The sequence below is a fragment of the Pelobates fuscus genome, chromosome 6 (genome assembly GCF_036172605.1).
Source record: "Pelobates fuscus isolate aPelFus1 chromosome 6, aPelFus1.pri, whole genome shotgun sequence".
In the NCBI taxonomy this organism is placed as follows: domain Eukaryota; kingdom Metazoa; phylum Chordata; class Amphibia; order Anura; family Pelobatidae; genus Pelobates; species Pelobates fuscus.
In genome coordinates, this window is record NC_086322.1 from 187,141,812 (window position 1) to 187,156,032 (window position 14,221).

The 14,221-nt window shown below is 38.4% G+C and overlaps 1 protein-coding gene across 1 annotated transcript in view; it reads left to right on the forward strand.

The window, feature by feature from the left end:
* C6H4orf54 (chromosome 6 C4orf54 homolog) overlaps window positions 1-11,716 on the forward strand; it is a 29,644-nt gene extending 17,928 nt beyond the window's left edge. The window contains exon 2 of the mRNA XM_063458579.1: window positions 10,795-11,716. The gene's annotated coding sequence lies outside the window, so the exon portion shown is untranslated. The remainder of the gene's footprint in view (window positions 1-10,794) is intronic.
* The last annotated feature ends 2,505 nt before the right edge of the window (window positions 11,717-14,221 follow it).

Sequence of the window (14,221 nt, forward strand, 5' to 3'; positions counted from 1 at the left end):
TCCCAAAATAAACAAAACAAAACAAAAATCCTTTGTATATTGCCATAAATCAATTGGGAATATTGTAACAAAATGTATATGATGAAAGTAAATAAATATCAAAGCTTTAAATTTTGAATGGTCGGGTAGAGAAATAGACAAATTGCTAGATCAGAAAAATAAAAATATAACAAATTATACATTTTAAACAATGCTAGTAAACATTAAAGAGTGGGTGGATGGATAGCTGGTGGTTTTAACACCATAAGGGCAAGTGTTAATTTAAAGGAGACTTCTCACCCCAACACTTCTCATGCTCTTTTTGCTAGAAAAGATTGGGGAAATATCTTTTCAAAACATTTTTTTCCTCTCACCATATGCTGAAGAATTGATTGAGGAAATATCTTTTCAAAAATTTTTTTCCTCTCACCATATGCTGAAGAATTGATTGACAGGGAGAGCAGAAGGGGCCTCCCACATGCAGTCGTTCTGCTCTCCAACCATAGCAACCACCGCACATCCGTGGTGGAGGCTATGGTAACTCCTCAGCCATCTCTGTTAGTGCTGGCTAGGGAGTATAGGAATGGAGTGACTGGTGTCACTCCAATCAGACATTGGCTTGATAGAAACAAAGCCAGCATGTTGGCATCATGGATGAGGTTTGCCCTGTTTGGGGATGCAGACTCAAGTAGTGCAAATCATGCTTTGGCTGCATAAATACACTGAACAAAATTATAAACGCAACACTTTTGTTTTAGCCACCATTTTTCATGAGCTGAACTCAAAGATCTAAGACTTTTTCTATGTACACAAAAGGCCTACTTCTCCGAAATATTGTTCACAAATCTGTCTAAATCTGTGTCAATGAGCATTTCTCCTTTGCCGAGATAATCCATCCACCTCACAGGTGTGGCATATCTAGATGCTAATTAGACAGCATGGTTATTGCACATGTGTGTCTTAGGCTTGCCACAAAAAAGGACCACTCTAAAATGTGCTGTTTTACTGTATTGGGGAGGGTCCAGGGGTGATCCGAAAATCAGTCAGTATCTGCTGTGACCACCATTTGCCTCATGCAGTGCAACACATCTCCTTCACATAGAGTTCATCAGGTTGTTGATTGTGGCCTGTGGAATCTTGGTCCACTCCTCTTCAATGGCTGTGCAAAGTTGCTGGATACTGGCAGGACCTGGAACACGCTGTCGTATTCGCCGATCCAGAGCATCCCAAACATGCTCAATGGGTGACATGTCCATTGAGTATGCTGGCCATGCAAGAACTGGAATGTTTTCAGCTTCCAGGAATTGTGTACAGATCCTTGCAACATGGGGCCGTGCATTATCATGCTGCAACATGAGGTGATGGTCATGGATGAATGGCACAACAATGGGCCTCAGGATCTTGTTCCAGTATCTCTGTGCATTCAAAATGCTATCAATAAAATGCACCTGTTTTCGTTGTCCATAATATATGCCTGCCCATACCATAACCCCACCGCCACCATGGGCCACTCGATCCACAACGTTGACATCAGCAAACCTCTCACCCACACAACGCCATACACACTGTCTGCCATCTGCCCTGTGCAGTGAAAACCAGGATTCATCCGTAAAGAGAACACTTCTCCAAAGTGCCAGACGCCATCGAATGTGAGCATTTGTCCACTCAAGTCGGTTATGACTACGAACTGCAGTCAGGTCGAGACCCCGATGAGGACGAAAAGCATGCAGATGAGCTTCCCTGAGACAGTTTCTAACAGCTTGTGTATAAATTCTTTGGTTATGCAAACCGATTGTTGCAGCATCTGTCCAGGTGACTGGTCTCAGATGATCTTGGAGGTGAAGATGCTGGATATGGAGGTCCTGGGCTGGTGTGGTTACACGTGGTCTGCGGGCCAGTTGGATGTACTGCCAAATTCTCTTAAATGCCTTTGGAGATGGCTTATGGTAGAGAAATGAACATGTAATTCATGGGCAACAGTTCTGGTGGACATTCCTGCAGTCAGCATGCCAATTGCATGCTCCCTCAAAACTTGCGACATCTGTGGCATTGTGCTGTATGATAAAACTGCGCATCTTAGAGTGGCCTTTTATTGTGGCCAGCCTATGGCACACCTTTGCAATAATCATGCTGTCTAATCAGCATCCTGATATGCCACACCTGTGAGGTGGATGGATTATCTCAACAAAGGAGCGGTGCTCACTAACACAGATTTAGTCAGATTTTTTTCTATACATAAACAATGCTTCATTAAGCTAAAGTGGTTTTGGTGAGTATAGTGTCCCTTTAATTACTGAATAATGTAGTGAGCAAATAAATGGCTTGAAAAATGAATATAGAAAGGGAATGCAGGGAAGCAGCACCTTCACAAGTGTCCTCAACTCAAATAAAGATGGAAAGATATGAAAAACAAGAGGAAAAATAAAATGGAATATAGGGCAGTAGTTTTGATGCTGGCGATTATAAATAAATGATACAATCTTCTGGAGCTTGAAATCCGCTCCAGACATATGCGCTAGAAATCTCATCTTTTTATTTATTTTAAAAATTAATGTCCATATATATTCATGTCCTCCATTCTTTCTATACTATCTCTAAAAAAAGTGTTTTGGGGGCAACATGCAACTTAGAAAGAAGTGTCCTAGGGGAAGTCAACCTAACAAAATAAAAAGAAATAGTATACCTTAAACGGATTATGCAGGAGGAAACACATATATCTACTGAATAAATTGTGGATATCAGTAAATAGTTGCTTGACAGATCACGTTTATTAATCAACTTACAGAATACACAGATGGTTCTTTAAATATTCCCTGTAAGGTGATATATTTAGCTGTCATACATTAGAGTGTCCATGGGACATAATGAGGCCAGTGACTCACACATCGGCTTTAATTACAAGGTGACTTACAGGGAAAGAACAATCATGACTTGTCTGCTGTTGATAAGGAATAACTGACAATTACTGAAACATGTTTGGAACATGTAAGCAACTGTTACAAAACATGATTGCATTAAATATCAAAATGTTACTTCAACATCCTTGCCATACCACACTGAGTGGTGCGACGCAAGAGTATCATTGGAGGTGCACCCAATATGCAAGAACACTAAATCATTAGGAATACAAATTTTAATAAAATTAAGATGTTTACTTACCTTTTCTCAATGACGAGGCTCTCTCTCTGTTTACCTCTCCTTCTCCCATGAGTCATGGAGGAAGCCTCCTTGATAATGGCCCAATATAATATCATTGGGAAGCTTTAAATCAGTGCTTTCTTATAGGGTCTTTACAGTGTCATGTGACAGAGTTTTAATGGTACTCTTTAGTACCAGTGCCCCTCTAGCTTGCTCCCCCCCTCCCGCGGTGCTAAAGGGGTTAAAACCCCTTCAATAACTTACCTGAATCCAGTGTCCATGTCCCTCGGTGCTCGGTCAAGCTCTGCCCATGCTCCTCCCCACGCCAATGTCAGCTGGCGGGGGAGAACTAATGCATATGCGCAGCAATGGCCACGCTCGCATTAGGATTTCCCAATAGGAAAGCATTTTCCATATCTGATGCTGGAGGTCCTCATGCAGAGCGTGAGGATGTCCAGCATCAGATAACGGACCAGAGGTCCATTTCAATTCCAGAAGTTCCTCTAGTGGCTGTCTGGTAGACAGCCACTAGAGGAGGAGTTAACTATTCTCAGAAACTGCAATAATGACAACTGTAGGGTTGAGGGACATGGGACATTGCACCCAGACCACTTCAAGGAGCTGAAGTGGTCTGGATGCCTACAGTGTCCCTTTAAGAAAGGCTGCTATTAGAGGTAGATTTAATACGGCAATATAAGCATTGCAGTTTATAAAAAAAATGGCAATGTTTTCCATTGCAGGGTTAATAGCACAAGACCACTGCACTCAGGCCACTTCATTGAGATGGAGTTGCCTGGGCCACTTTAGTGGTCCTTTACTTATACTCTGCACACTGGCAGCTCTGAACACTGTTTGTCTTTCTAACATGGCTGCCTGTTAACACAGAAAATGTACAAATCCCCTATCTAACCTTCTATTAGCAGTAATGCATGTTCTATCACATGATACTCTTTCCCAATCCTTACTTGTCAAAATGTATTCAGATCCTTAACTCAATACTTAGTTGAAGCAAGTTTGGCAGCCTCAAGTATGTTTGGGTATTATGTGGCAAGCTTTGCACACCTAAATTTGAATAGTTTGTGCCATTCAACTGCAGATACTCTCAAGCTCTGTCAGATTGGACGAGGACCATTGGGGAAGAGCCATATTTAGGTCTGTCTTGAGATGTTCAAGTCCATGCTCTGGTTGGGTCACTCAATGACATTCACAGAGTTTCCTTAACCATTCTTGCATTGTCTTGGCTGTGTGCTTAGGGTTATTGTCCTACTGGAAGGGGAATCTTTAGCTCAGTCTGAGGCCCTAAGTGTTTTGGGGGCAACATGCAACTTAGAAAGAAGTGTCCTAGGGGAAGTCAACCTAACAAAATAGAAAGAAATAGTATACCTTAAACAGATTATGCAGGAGGAAACACATATATCTACTGAATAAATTGTGGATATCAGTAAATAGTTGCTTGACAGATCACGTTTATTAATCAACTTACAGAATACACAGATGGTTCTTTAAATATTCCCTGTAAGGTGATATATTTAGCTGTCATACATTAAGTGTCCATGGGACATAATGAGGCCAGTGACTCACACATCGGCTTTAATTACAAGGTGACTTACAGGGAAAGAACAATCATTAAGGATATCTCTGTATTTTGCAGTGTTCTGCATTCCCTTAAAATCCTGTCCAGCCTCTCAGTCCCCGCTGTTGAAAACACCCCCAAAGCATGACACCACCACCGTGCTTCACTGTTGGGATGATTGTTTCTTGCAGTCTGAGAGTCCTCTATAGGTATATTTTTTTATTTAAATGGACTTTTATGTATCTTGCAGTAAGGAGATGCTTCCATCTGGTTAGTCTGCCATAAAGTGTTGCAGTGATGGTTCTCCTTATGCAAGTTTCTCCCATATCTACGCATAATCTCTGAAGTTTACCCAGAGTGATCTGCGGGTTCTTGGTCACCACTCTTATCAATGCCCTTCTCCCCACAATTGTTTAGTTTAGCCAGGTTTAGCCAGGTGACCGATTCTAAGAAGAGTCCTGGTTTATCCAAACTACTTCCATTTAAGAATTATGGAGGCCACTGTGTTCTTGGGAATCTTCACTGCATCCCAAAGAAAAATTGTAGCTTTCCCCAGATCTGTGCCTAAACATGATCCCTTAAGTTTTTTTGGCTTGGTTTTTGCTTTGATGTGCATTTACTTCTGTAGACTTTAAATAGACAAGTGTGTGACTTTCCAAGTCATATCCAATCAACTGAATTTGCCACTGGTAGACTTTTATCAAAGTCTAGACACATCTCAAAGATAGGATACATTTGAGCAAAATTCCAAGTATCATAGCAAAGGATCTGAATATTTCTCTCAATGTCATATTTAAGTTTCTTCTTTTCAATAAATTTGCAAAGTTTGCAAGTTTTCAAAAATAGTTTTTTGCTGCCATTATAGCATATTGATCGTAGATTGATGTAAGAAAAAATAATAATTTAAACAATTGTAGCATTACAAATTAAGGGGTCTGATACTTTCTGAATGCACTGTATCTATGTGCATATTTCTATAATGTATCGTTTTTGAATCGGTGAGTATAGAGAATGCATACTTCAGCGTAAATGTATGTAGCATTACAGATAATGTTAGAAGTTGGATTTGCATGTCAAGTGCCTGTAGGCACAGTATTCTAAGGTACACCCTGGCCCCTGTAGGCACAGCATTCTAAGGTACACCCTGGCCCCTTCATAAAAAAGGCAGGTAAAGCCTATTTAATGTATTAACTGGACATTGCAGGCATGCAAAAAAAATAAATAATAATTGACAAATGTATGTGTATATATTTTGTATATTCAGAGCTGGATTAAGGTTTCCCAATCTGGCCCTAGGCTAGGTACCAGATTGGGGCCCCCTCCTAGTACTCTGAGCTCTGTTTCTGCGAGTGGTGTGTGTGTGAGAGTGTCCTGTGTGGTGGAAGGTGCGAGCTGTATGGGGAGAGGCTGTGTGTGTTTGCACTTAATATATTGGTACAGACCGTGCTCTCTTGATGAAGTGAAGAATGGCAGGGCAGTGCATGGACATCTTTTGATCTCCATTTCGACTCAAAGAGCCAGAACTTGGGGCCCTACAAGGTAGTCTGGCTTTGTGAATATTTTGACTTGTAATGTATTGTGTTTGAATCTGTGAGTATAGTGAGTATAGGCAGCTGTGTAAATGCATGCAGAGTTAAAGATAATGTGAGAAGTCGTTAGGGTAAAGGAGGGGTTTATTGTTGTAAGGAGTTAATGTCAAAGTTAGATTACATAGGGTATTTAGTGTTAAGGGGGCTAAAAGTGTGAGAGGGATTATAGTTGTTGTATAAGGGGTGTTTAGAATTATTGGGTTTGCAGTTTTTGTAACTGTTTCTGACGATATGCTATCAAGCATAGCAGTCAGACTGGACTGAAGAGAACACTGGCCAAGGCTACTGGTACTTATCTCTCCTCATCAGTCTGCCAGCTCCAAATAAGAAATCAAATTGTAAGTGCTGTAAATTGGCACCCCCTATGAGACAGGTGCCTGTAGGCATGTGCCTTCTCTGCCTACTGGGAAATCAAGTCCTAGGTGTTAGAGAGGGTTTAACATGAGAAATATATTACATAGCATGTTCAGTATTAAGAGGATTAACATTATGAGAGGGATTATCGTTGTGTGGTATAATATGTGTTTAGAATTACTAGGTTTAGGGTTTGAGTGGAGTTAAATGTTGTATATGTGTACAGGGTAGGCAAATGTATTTTTTAGGTTGAGTACTTACATTTGGATACTAATGAAATTTTGATTTTGGTTTGATTAGGAACAATGAGTGGTTAAATTTAGGGTTTATGAAAAATGAGTGTTTACAGTACAGGCATTTGAAGTTTATTTGCAAAGCACTTACTCTGTTATGATGGACTGTTGAGCTGTCAGGACCAGTGCAAGGACTCTTGGCGTTTTGCTGCCCCCTCCAAATCTTCACCTGTGTTACTCCTAACAACCCTTTTACATTTCTTCCCCCATGTAGCCTCTTTTGTATTTCTTATCCCTCTTTTGAATGTCTTACCCTTTGTGTCATTCACCCCCTTAGGTCTTGCACCCCTTGTGTGTCTCTTACAACCAACCCCCTTTGTGTGTCTCTTATTCACCCCCTTTGTGTGTCTCTTACTTTCCCCTTGCCTCTTTGTGTGTATCTTGCTTCCCCCAGGCCCCTTGCATGTCTCTTACTTCCCCTCCAGCCACTTTGTGTGTCTCTTTCTCCCCCACAGTCCTTTTGTGTCACTCCCACCCCCAGCCTCTTTATGTGACACTTTCTCCCCCAGATCCTTTGCATGTTAATTATTCCCGCCAGTCTCTTTTTTGTGTCACTTTCTCCCTCACAGTCCCTTTGTCACTCCTGTGCCACCACAGTCACTTTAGTTGCCATTTCCCTCCCTCCCCCTCCTCCAGTCCCTTTGTGGGTCACTTGCGCGAATCTCCCACACGACATGGAGTAACTGTCAGGTCACCCAGACATTGCACCCCCATGTAGCCACCTGTGCCACCTTATGGTACTGCTGGCCCTGTGAGCTGTTATATAGTGTGCATCACTCGATGCTGTCCCTGCATCCCCAGCAAGGTAATTCTTGTCTGAGAAGCTGTTAGTGGGTTGATGGGAAGTGATCCCATCCACTTTCTTTCCAGTCTCACATTCACATACTGGAGATGCTGGGACAGCGCAGGGTTATACAACTTCTATAACTGTTCCTGCATCTCTACTATCAAGCATAGGAATCTGATTAGACTTCAAAGGACACCGACTATGGTTACTTATCTCTCCCCACCATATTAGGGTTTAGGCATGTAGGTGCTCCTAATAGTAGATTGTCAGAATCCTAGTCCATCTGGACTTAATAGTGCCAAATCTACTTCTATAAATAGTACAGTGTCAGAGAGAAACCCAATCTCTCTGGCACTAACAGTGCCAAGTATGTTCTGTAGAATGCCAGGGGATGCTCAGTTCACCTATCATTCGTGCCTTTAAAAGATTTTAATTAACTCCTTCCACCTATGTCCTTCATGGATAATTTTCACATTTCCCTTTAATAAAAAGTAATAAATAAAAATGGTAACTTGCCAAATCCCCAGTGTTGTGATCATCTTTACAATATAATTAGTATCCTTAAGCAAAACTTTAAAATTGAATGCAGCTTAAAATATTAATAATTAAAACGGGTTAATAATTAAAATGGTAATTTGGAAGAAATCTGGTATTTGTTTTCTTCCTACTTTGTGTGGAATTATAACATATTCTGGGCTTTTCTTAGCGGGCACCAAATCACTCCAAAATAGTACATTTTGTGGGGATATTTATGGGATAATAATAGTAAACAGTTGAGAATTGCCCACTATTTCAATTCTCAGATCCCAAAGATCGTTATCATGTAAGTGAAATGTATTCCATATAAATAAAATCACAATTTGTTATAAAAATAGAAACAATTTATTGTGACAAATTAAATAATAATAATATGTAACATGCGTGATAATAATCAATGAATATTTAGTATAACATAGTATGCAATACAATGGCAATACATTCCAATGGTTAACACAGCCAATTGTCAAGACAATGATTTATGATGGGCTTCACAGAGAAATGAAAGTGAAACTTACACACACAGAGCTTGCAGCTTAGGGCCATAAAACTTTAGCTGACAGTTAGAATAACCCTTTCAATGCTGGCTAGACCTCCTAGGTAATTAAGATCTATTCTCATGTGATTTTAAATAAAATAACATTTATACCAGCTCATTAGTCATTTCCTGGAACCATCCAATAAGAGTAATCTACCATGTTCTATAAGCAGAATTTTAACTTGCCTAAACAGATATTTTATCTTATTTTAGAGCAAATCAATACACCTGGATAAATAACACGATATGATAACATGTGATATGTCACATTAATATATATGATTATTCCTTTCCATCTGCAGAATGGAATGGTTATAACTATATACTTCTTAGTTAACTAAGATTTCTAAATATCGAAATCTGATCGTGATTTATCCAGTCATATATCATGCTATTAGAAAATGTTAATTAATTTAGATTAATTAAATTAAACCAGTATAATTACCAGTTGAGTAGATATTCTCATCATATGAGTAGGTAGTCTCAGGAACTGAATGGATGTGTGATGGTGTGTAAGAAATTCTGAGTGTCCTGGAGTGGATATCTGTTATGGATTTCTCTGCATTGCCCACGACTGCTCACCTCTTTGCTTCTTTGCTTCCTTTGCATTCTCTCTCTTGCTTACCTCTCTTCCCTTTGTCTTAACTTTTTAAAGGGAAAATTCACTAGGTGATAGACCAATAGAAAACTAGAGGTGTGGTTACCTTCCAGATAGTAATTTAATTATTTGGTCTATAGAGGGCAGTCTCGTCCCACTAAACATACCTATCCAGGAAAGAGTTAACTTTTCCTGGTGGCTATTTTGACGTCATTTAGCTTATCTTTATGGTTATTTATAATTTAAGTTTTCTGTCAGTTCAAAGAGTTTCTTTGGGCTTTCTTCAGACTATGTGTCTGTCAAATCTGCTATAATTTCTAATATGACAGTTCGTAAACTAAGTATGACCCTTAAATTACAATGGGACGTTATACAATATCGAAATTTAAATTAAATTATTTAATCTTCTCTGTCATAAATGTCTGGGTTTAGAATTAATTATATTCCATTAGCATTTAGACAGTCTGTCCATCCCCCGTTCTCATTTCTTATTAACAGGTTTGTATATACTAAGCATTCCTTTAGCTCTGGCAAAGTGGTTCGTTTTACAGAAGGGATAGAAATCTTGTGTCTCTTGTTAGCTTGAAAATAGCAAAATGGAGTCTGCTCTGTTCATAGTGACTCTGACCATATACATTTTAATTTCTATCATAGCACAAAATGTCTGCCGATATAAATACCCTGATAATTTGAGACTAATCCTTGAATATGATACACAACATTTTTAGCGTTGCACAATATGTGCAAACAAGCACTTTACACCTTACTTGTTCCTTTACCTTGGGATGAAAGTAGAAGTAAGTCAAAAAAAAACTTACTTCAGCTGCATTTCTGCATTTTGGGTTTTTGCATGTCTGCTTTTTCTCCCCGTGCTGTGTTGCAATCGCATGATGTTTAGAACATGCCCTGAAGTTTCTCTAGCAGTGCTATACGCACACATGCACTGTGCTGATAGCATACCCACAACCTCAGCATTTTGATACATTTTGTACATTTTTTGTAATGTGACATTATTACTAAGACTTTTCCTATTTTTGTTTATATCTTGTGATACCTATTCTATTGGACCAAATTAATAAAGTCTTTTTATCAGTATGGTTGTGCTCCTCATTCAATATTTGTTATGACTAGACAGCACCATGTCCATTCAACACAAATATATGTCCCACTTGTTGAATAACAAAAGCTAGATATTTTACTCTGTTCTATCCAGTAATGGCTGTTTAAACCACTTCATTAAGCTAAAGTTGTTTTGGTGCTTAGAGTAACCATTTAACTTCCAGTTTGGTTTGGTTACTAGACAGTACCATGTCCATTTAACACAATATGTCCTATTTCTTGAATAACAAAAAGCTAGATATTTTATTCTGTTCTCTCCAGTAATGGCTTATTTTCTTTCATCATGCAGCTAACATATCTTCCCTGTTGTTGACCTCTTAATACTGGACAAGTATTCCTGAATGGTTCTAGAGGACGTGGACTTGCATAAAGTTTGGAGAGTTAGAAAGATGTCTTCAAAAATGCTTGGTACCCGCACTTCGAAACACTGTGGACAGGAGATACAACTGGATAGAGCCCCTGAAAAAGCACCAGCACAGCTTGTAAAGTTGTGTGAGTTTGGGTTCATAGAACATAGCATATTTTGATGAAAATAGAGTTCCAGTGATGACTTTATTTAAATCCTATTGGTTTCTGCATATTTGGGTTGTGCCTTATTGCAAGTTCTCAGGATCTGTAAGAAATGCTAATGTATATGATATAGGTGCTTCTGCTATGCATTTGTGCTTGTATTGATTCATGTGTTAATCTTTGAAGGCCTGGGGGGGAAGGAGCAGAGCTTTACCTGTTGGGTGCCTTTCAAAGGATTTTATCTCATCTACTGATTATAGAAAAGTTTCTCCCATGGCATGGAATGTATTGGTATACATGTAAGATAACATTTCAGAATGTTCTCAGTATGTCACAATAAGTTGCATTAGGAACGTTTTATTTTGAATGTTCTGTATACTGCAACTGTATATAGTTTATGGTATAAGACACACTTCACGATCTATGACGTGTGTAATTTGGGTCAAGTCAAGTTCTTTTATTCTTACGGGTACCATACATGAATGTAATATTTTCCTTTGAATAGCTGCACATAGGTTAAACAACTTTATTTTAATGATTAGTGCCTTATATTAATACAGTGCCTTATATTATTACAGCAAGAACCACGATAATTTGAACAAATCAGGACTCAGATGCTGTATAATGCATACTGTGCAATACATGTCAATAAATAAAATAGACTTATTAATGAGTGAAATTATGTTCACTGCTAAATGTTACATATTTTGTTTTTATTAATTCCAAAAATCTTTACCGAAAACCTGCACACCATGTAACATGTCTAATAATACTCTAATGTTTATAGAGTGAATGTCACTTGTCAGCTTGTCTCCAAAATAAGATACCTTATACTTTACTTTATCCTACTTACACCCAGGAGGATTTTTCAAGATATCACTTGTACATGGAATTAATTTACAAATCAAAGAATGGTCAGGACAGATTACCAACAGTTTTGGACCATATATGATACTTAAGGTCCATACATATTACTGATTAGAACAGAAAAATATGTTGACATAGTTAGATATAATGGAATCACTGTTACACTGATTAATTCATCCCAAACCCCATGATGGATTTTCTGCATGTCAACTCATGCCTTATGGTTTTTGGCCTGTAGAAACATTTCCCAATGATCTGTCCCACTGTTAATTTGTCCCTGGAAAAATAAAAACACATTTTTTTTTTTTATATGGATGAGGCAATGTAATTAACTTGTAATTAATTGAACGGTGCTACTGTGAGGTAGAAATAGCATCTGAGAACACTGTTGGTGCTGAATACTGCTAATGTACGTTGGAGCTCTCTAGGTTTGCCGGAGCAGTGTAGCTTAAGTTACTGCTTGTTTTCAATAGCTGGTGGCCTTTTCTTGGCCCAAAGAGTTCCAGTAGCCATACACATTATTTACAAAAGTTCACAAGTTTACCTCACAGAACTTGGAAAAATATGGCACTGGCATTCCTTCTATACTACTATAATTTAATGCTGGATAATTACTCATCCTCTAATCTTTCTAGGGATGGTGCTATACTGTACAAGTACTACATTGGAGTACAATCGCAATCTATGAGTGGACAAACAGAGTAAATATAAATCACCTTTGCTTGGGCCCATGGAGATAAAATTATGTCTGAACACTAACTAGTAAAAACTGATTGGCTCACACTGACACACAATCATGTACACATACAGACATTGCTTGTGAATTGTTTCTGCAAAGAAATACATATAATATATATATATATATATATATATATATATATATATATATATATATATATATTATCTGTAATGTAGTTTTTAGGTATCCCTGAACAGCAAAATCTCTACTTGCATATACTTTATTATGCTTATATCTTTGCCATTTATCCTAGGTATCAAATAATTTTCATGTCACTTTTTTTCTAATGCAAAAAACAAGAACTTGAGGAAGGAAACAATGAAGGCTACTTAAAGGCTACCATTTGACAAGGGGGTATCAACTAAACAACGTAGAGCATGATGTGGCAGCCCTGACAACTAGCCCACTTACAACTCCTGAGCATGCTGTAAGACCCTGAGCCTTATGGTAAATCCTCGAGAGTTTCCAAGTGGGTATGTAAGTGTCTGTGCACTTTAGTGTCAATTACTTTTAAGCAGCAATAATTTAATTAGGGTTTTGTAACCTGTGGCAAATGTCCATCGGTTCAAAACAAGTTACGAGAAATAAATACATTGTGTCTTCAACAACCACTTGTCATCATATAAAGTGTATTAAAAAGTATTCAGACTCCTTCATTTTTAAAATGTTTTAACCTTGCAGTCTTATGCTGCAATTGTTTAATTGTTTTTTTTTTTTTACACCAGTCTACACTTAATACCCAATAATGACAAAAGGATTTTTTGACACTATTGCAAATATCTTAATTTGTAAAAACAATAAAATCATATTTATAAGTATTTAGACCCTTAACTCAGTACTTGGCCTAAATATTTTAAGTAAGATGCAACAAGCTTTGTACACCAGCATTTGGGTAGTTTCTCCCATTCATCTATGCAGATCCTCTCAAGTTCTGTCAGATTGGATGGAGGCCGTGTGTGCACAGCCATTCTCATGTCTCTCCAGAGACAATCATTTGGGTTTAAGTCCAGCTCTTCCTGTGCCACACATTCACAGAGTTAACTTTTAGCCCAGTCTTAGGACCTGAGCACTCTAAATCAGGTTTTCATTAGGGATATCTCTGTATTTTGATGCATTCAGCTTTCCTTAAGAGTGGTGAAGAGCAATATCTTGTTTCCTCCAGACATGACACTTTGAATTGAGGAAACAATTTCAATCTTTATTTCACCAAATAATCTTTTTTTCCCCTCACAGTCAGAGTCCATTAGGGGGATTTCTTGCATATACCAAGCAGAATTTCATGTGTCTTGCAGTGAGGAAATGGCTAGTCTGTCATGAAGCCAGATCGACTTAGTGTTGCAGTGATGGTTGTCCTTACAGTGATGGTTTCTCCCAGCTCCACATATGATCTCTGGAACTAACCCAGAGCTTAGAGACAAGATTGGTCACCTATCCTACCAAGGCCATTCTTTTGCGATTGCTCAGTTTGGCTGGGTTGCCATCTCTAGCAAGAGTCCTGGTTATTCCAAACATTTCTGAATTATGGGAATCTTCCATGCTGCTAAAATTTTTTAGTCCTTTCTGTTTATAACATTTGTAGTTTTCACAAATCTGTTTTTTT